Source organism: Mesoplodon mirus (genome assembly GCF_964341445.2).
Source record: "Mesoplodon mirus genome assembly, chromosome: 3".
Lineage (NCBI taxonomy): Eukaryota > Metazoa > Chordata > Mammalia > Artiodactyla > Ziphiidae > Mesoplodon > Mesoplodon mirus.
In genome coordinates, this window is record NC_138978.1 from 96,075,932 (window position 1) to 96,082,761 (window position 6,830).

Sequence of the window (6,830 nt, forward strand, 5' to 3'; positions counted from 1 at the left end):
GGACAATCACTGCATCTACAGAATGTCTAATACCTTAAACATTTGGGTACAAGTGCATCTGGAATTCTTGTCAGAGATCATGCAAGATCCATGAAACTGCAGTGGGTTTTATATTGAGGTTCTGCTCTCACTGCTTTGAAGTTATAAGGACACGTCCGTGACTCCCTTGGCCCGAGCAGAAACCATACTCTTTCCACTACAGTTTACTATACAACTTAGACCTGATTAGAGGAGGCTTTAGCATCACCTGAAGTAGAGCCCCCTGCATCTACTGCCCTTTACATAAAAGCCCATTTGTTTCTACTCTAGGGATTGACATATTCATGAGACATTTCACAATTCTAATGCATGTTTCAGGTTACTTAGCCAAGCAATATGCTCTGTCAAAGAACTATTCCAAGTCAAAGCAAAAAACAAAAACAAAAACAAAAAATTCCTTAATATGGAACACAGAAAGAGCACTACCGGAACAAAAAATTACTAAAAGAAATAAGATTATTCCCCCCCACCCTTTCCCACTTGGTAACCCGAGTTTGGTTGAATTTAATTTGTGTTTACCTCAGAATACAACTCAAAGTTTAAATTATAAATCACAGCCCTACACAGATTATCTGAACACATCAGTTCTTTTGAGAGCAGCATGTTCCAGGAAGTCTAACATAGCCACAGTGCACTACAGAGTATTCCTTATGGATGGGGCACAGGACAGGTTAATTAAGGTCACTTAAATCTTCATCTTTTACAGCAGATCAGAACCCAGATGGCTGACTTTCTGCAGGATTTCTGATAGGAATCCAGTAGAGCTGGTTTCAAGTTTCTCATCAGCACTTAAAAGCTGTAACCTTCTTATCCAGACATTGTGATCCACATGAAGTCCACAATGAGTGCAGCAAATCTGAGGTAGTCAACCCTTATGAAGGCTCAGTATCTGAACATAAAAAGATTTTGAAATGACCACTGGCTGCAGTTTTTGTTTCTTTTGTGTTTGCAGAGTAATTATGAAAGAACGTTGCTGAATCTAGTTCACACATTTATATAATAATGAAAATCCCCCTAAATCCAATACACGTAAAGAGCAATTGTGACACTTTAAACTTCCATAGTGCAATAGGGCTGATCCCGTATACCGAGCTATCTGCATCAGTTGTAGATCCAGCAGAGATCAGATAGATGACGGATGGCTGTCCGTGGTGGTTAGCTGTGGTCTAGTTACCTTAGAAGGGTTAGCAAACACCATTCCTTAATTGTACTGTGTGTGGCTGCTTTTCTGATTCTCAAGCACAGCATGCTGGTTGTCTAGCTGAAGCTTAAGGGCCTGGTTTTTTGAAACCTCATCCCTACCTCTAGTTTTGTGTCTTACTACTTCAAAGCTCTTCTCCATTTCTTTATCCCTAAGGGAAAAGAAATGTGATCAATAAATATTTCTTCTTCACTAGGTTGTTTTGAAAATATCCTTCCTTGAATTAAAAAAAAAAGCCACCCCTTAGAAAAATCTTGAGGAAGCGACAGGTGGGGGAAACTGGTTTATAAATCCTTATCAAAACCATTTTTAAGGCTTCAGCTGAGCAACAAATATAGAATACTGTACTGAAGCTCTACAGTCCTATTTTCTGTGGTAGCAAATCTGCTGAATATTATTAACTGAAAACCTATTTTGGGACCGACTTCAAGACAATTGGAAAGTTAAAAAGCTGTATAATGACATGGTGATTCCTTCTAAGACTCACTTTTACTCTTAGCAAATAATAGACAATACATATCTCTTTCTTTATGCATAAAGTAAGGGCAACAATTTCCTCATTCAAGTAAAGTTCTACTCATTATTCAAAGACCTCTCCACACTTCTACTTTATGGGAGTGGATCACATAAAGATGAGTGTGGTGAATCACTGTAGGACAGATCAGAGGAACAAGTCAAAGTGGAGGTTTAAATTCAAGCCAGCTGTGCTCTCAAAGAGGCAAAAAGGCTGAGATTTAATTTAAAAGCCACCCTGAAAAATTTCCATTTGATGTCATTTACATTTCTTCCCATTTTATTTACTTTGTAAAAAATTCATGTCCCTAAATAAGATGTGGATGTGCCATACGTGATCATTTAACTCCAGGTAGCATTCATTTTAAATATCTGTTCTGGCTTTCTACATGCTTGGCAGTGGACTGCGGGGATGGGAACTGTGTATCACTGTAGATTTCTAGTGGTCCTTGTGGTGCTTTCCTTGCTGTGGTCAACCTGACCCCAAGAGGCCTATACACTCCTCTAGCCATTGTCAGTTCTGGGGTTTCTGTAACAACTACTGGAGCAGGAGATGCTTATACGGGAGCTGTTTTATTCCAGGTACCTGAAGATTTTTCTACATCACCACCACCACCTCTACCTTCTTCCCAATTATCACCTGGATCTTCTCTTTTTTCATTTTCATCTTCTTCCTTTTCACTTATTTGCATTGCTTTAACTCTTAGGCTGCTGTGATCAACCTCTTTTTGCTCAAATTCTTTCCACTCATCTGCATCCTTTGTCACAACCTGGGTGGAGGCCCCGGGGCCCATGGCCTCCCTGCCTGCGGTCCCGCTGTAGCCCAGCCGGGTCCCTGCGCCCCATCCTTTTGTCTTTATGTACACTTGTCTTTATGTCACTTTTTCATATTCCCACCTCAATTAAGAGAAACTCTCATTCGTGGAGCAATGGTTAAATCTCCACCTCTTTGCTACTCCTAGTCATAGAACTGTCCAAGTATCATGTGACCTGCACCTTGGAGAGGTAACCTACCATGAGCTGGAGTCCAGTCCTAAGTTGTTCAGGTTAAGAAACTCAGTTGACTCACTAACTAAATCTTGCTTATTAACTGAGGTGCTATGGTTTATGCATCATAATAATGTGAATTTATCCTGTTATTATTTTGAATCAATAGTATGGCATCATATCAAAGAGACTTTATTATACTAACATACCAAATATAGTGTATAGAGTTATAGCAGAGATTTCTAAGACCCCAATGAGTGTAGTATATAGAAAGTACAGTGGATTAGAAATAAGGAGGCCTAACATTCTTATCTGAGTTCTGCTGATATTATTTATGTGTATTTGAGGCTAATTGTTTAAATTATCTGGGCCTTGATGAGAAAGGGAAAAGAACTAGAAGGCACACCCATTCCTTTTTAGAGTATGCTCCAGAATTTGCATGTATCACTTCTGCTCCTGTACCTTTGGCCAGAGCTTAGTCAGTTGGTCACATGTAGCTGGAAAGGAGACTGGAGCATGTAGTCTGTAGCTAAAACTTGTAGGATTTTACGACTAAAGGAATTGGACTTTTGAAGGGCAACTAACAGTCTTAGTCATTTTCCCCTTTTATCAGGAAAGTAAATGCTCTCTCAGCACCTTCCTTCCTCCCTCACCCCCAGCAGATTTCTGCTTAGGCTGGAATTGGCTCATATGGTCACCTCTAGATGCAAGGAAGCTGAGGAAACAGGAAACAGGATTTACATGATTGGCTTTCACCAAAGGTTTCCAAACTTTCATGGTTCACAGCTCCCTTGAGATCTCAGTAAATATTTTCGTGGTGCCAAAAGAAATACATAAAAGTTCTATTTACAACTTAGTAGCTGTTTGAATAAATTATGCACATAAATTGAAAGAAAAGTAATACCTTTTTCATTCTTAAATAACCATGTGTTGTTAATGGGTATTTCCTGTGGGGTATTCCATAACTTCTCAAACATTGGCATCAGATTGGATAGTGCCATTTCTCATTCTACATGATTTTTGTGCCATACTTTCTTTGTTTTCCAGTCACAGCAACCACTGAAAATCCAGTTTTGCAATGATATGGCATAGTCTAAAGGTATATAGTAATCGCATATGAAAACTGTACCCTGGGCTTCCCTGGTGGCGCAGTGGTTGAGAGTCCACCTGCCGATACAGGGGACATGGGTTCGTGCCCCGGTCCGGGAAGATCCCACATGCCGCAGAGCGGCTGGGCCCGTGAGCCATGGCTGCTGAGCCTGAGCGTCCGGAGCCTGTGCTCCGCAACGGGAGAGGCCACAACAGTGAGAGGCCCGCGTACCGAGAAAAAAACAAACAACAAAAAAAATGAAAAAATCTGTACTCTAAGCTAGTAGTATGTGCTGTCCAACAGATGTTGAGTCTCACTGCATTTACCTTGAAAATTAAAATATGCTATTCCCCCGCACCCAGTGAGTTTACTCTGGCACCCTTGGAGACTGGGCACACAGTTTGAGAATCATGGGTTTAAACTATCATGATCCATTATGTGGGGCTGGACATATTGCTCCCCGTACAAGAATCAGGTTTCTTTTAGAGAAGAAGAGAGAATGGAAATTGTTTAGGAAACTAACAATTTCTGCCTCAGTCTGCCCCAGCCAGACTATATGTTCTTTTAGAACAGAGGGCATGGCTGTTTTTTCATACTGTTTTGTGTGTAGCACAATTCTAGGTACTTAGAAGGAGCTCAGTACATATTTATTAAATGAATGGAGAAATGAAGACCATGTGGTTAACAGTATGGTTGATTTTATCAACCATAGAATGTTAGGTTATAGGAAATTTGTTGTCTGTATGGTAAGCCTCTATGTAAATTCAAGGGCCTGGACTGTGGCTTCCTCATTTATTAAGCTCAGAGCCCAGCGATATTGTAGGTGATAGAAAGTGTTGGTTGGATGAATGAGTGAATGTCTCAGTGAGAGCTAGTTCTGTCTCCAAACCCATTACAAAGGAGTTTCATTACACTGATAATGAAAAATGCTTATTAGTGACCTCTCAATATAAATGCCCATGCTGGCTGCCAAGAAAGAAAAAAACCACTCCATCTTATCACTTTTTTTTTCTTTTGTTACCACAGTCACCACTAGAAAAACTGACAAAAAGAGAAAAGCAGAACTTTTTTGAGATATGAGAAGGACTTTTTCTGCAATGGTTTACATTGTCAGCAGCTAAACTGTTTCACAATTCAGGATCATAAACACTGGAAAGTGACTTTTTAAACAAAAGCCATGAAACTTTTTAAGTATGATAGATATTTGAGCAAAATCTGTCTTTCTCCTCTTTCTTGTCTCAACTCAAATTTATTTTTCTGTGTTTTCATTGTTTTTGCAACAGAGGAGGTCACTGAAGCTCTTTGCCATTGGCTTCCCTCATAGTAAAGTGTATAACTCTGTGACACTCTATAGAAGAATGTGCATGTGCTAGCAAGTTAGTTACTTCTACATCTAAAAATTGCCTATGATTATTTGATTTTTCTAGTCATATATTTAGAAAGTTATTTATGTATCTGTCTCTATCACTAAATCAAAAGTATTTTGAAGGCAGGTTCTATGTCATTTTCATTTTGGATCTGGTACAGAGTAGGTACCCAGTATATATTTGTTGAATTAGTAAACTATTTCTTATGGAGATTTTCCCCAAAGCATTAAGCAGTGTTTTGTTAAATACTCAGTGTGTGTATGTTTATTTTGTGAGAGCCAAAACCATCTCTACTTTAACTCCTTCAGTATTCCTATAAACTAAGGAAAATTAGAATTTATTTTCATTGTTTGTATTGTATTGTTTATATTGTAAATGGAAAAATATAATTATCGCTAATGTTGGATATCAAATCTTGAATTTGTAGTATGAAAGAAATAAACTAGTTAATATATTTTAAAACCCCTTTTTTTGTGTACATATAAATTTATTTATTTATTTATTTTTGGCTGTGCTGGGTTTTTGTTGCTGCGCGCGGGCTTTTGCTAGTTGCGGTGAGTGGGGGCTACTCTTCGTTGCGTTGCGTGGCCTTCTCATTGCGGTGACTTCTCTTGTTGCAGACATGTGCTCTAGGCACGTGGGCTTCAGGAGTTGTGGCTCGCAGGCTCTAAAGCGCAGACTCAGTAGTTGTGGTGCACGGGCTTCGCTGCTCTGCGGCATGTGGGATTTTCCTGGACCAGGGCTCGAACCCGTGTCCCTTGCATTGGAGGGCGGATTCTTAACCACTGCGCCACCAGAGAAGTCCCTAAAAACCCTATTTATTTATTTATTTATTTATTTATTTTCTCTCAACACCTTCATTGGAGTACAATTGCCCCACAACGGTGTGTTAGTTTCTGCTGTATAACAAAGTGAATCAGCTGTACATATACATATATCCCCATATCCCCTCCCTCTTGTGTCTCCCTCCCACCCTCCCTATCCCACCCCTCTAGTGGTCACAAAGCACCAAGCTGATCTCCCTGTGCTATGCAGCTGCTTCCCACTAGCTATCTATTTTACATTTGGTAGTGTATATATGTCCATGCCACTCTCATACTTCGTCCCAGCTTACCCTTCCCCCTCCCCATGTCCTCAAGTCCATTCTCTATGCCTGTGTCTTTATTCTTGTCTTGCCCCTAGGTTCTTCAGAACCATTTTTTTTTTTAGATTCCATATATATGTGTTAGCACACAGTATTTATTTTTCTCTTTCTGACTTACTTCACTCTGTATGACAGACTCTAGGTCCATCTACCTCACTACAAATAACTCAATTTCATTTCCTTTTATGGGTGAGTAATATTCCATTGTATATATGTGCCACATCTTCTTTAACCATTCATCTGTCAATGGACACTTAGGTTGCTTCCATGTCCTGGCTGTTGTAAATAGAGCTGCAATGAACATTGTGGTACATGACTCTTTTTGAATTATGGTAAAAACCCTTTTTAAATAGAATAATATTTATTCTTTTGTTTGTTTGTTAATGTTTTTCTACCAATGTAATAAAAGCTTTCACTGAGCAGTTACTAGATGCAGGTCAATGTCCAGGTGTCGGATTCATGCTGCAGTCAGTTTTACAACCTTAAATT

General features: G+C 39.4%; 1 pseudogene across 1 annotated transcript; it reads right to left on the reverse strand.

Moving 5' to 3' along the window:
• Positions 1-685: 685 nt before the first annotated feature.
• LOC309800822 (protein CDV3 homolog) lies at positions 686-2,572 on the reverse strand (annotated as a pseudogene). Its single transcript has 2 exons — positions 2,129-2,572; positions 686-1,391 (listed from the first exon to the last, which is right to left on the reverse strand). The product of its transcript is annotated as a protein CDV3 homolog (transcript).
• Positions 2,573-6,830: the final 4,258 nt, after the last annotated feature.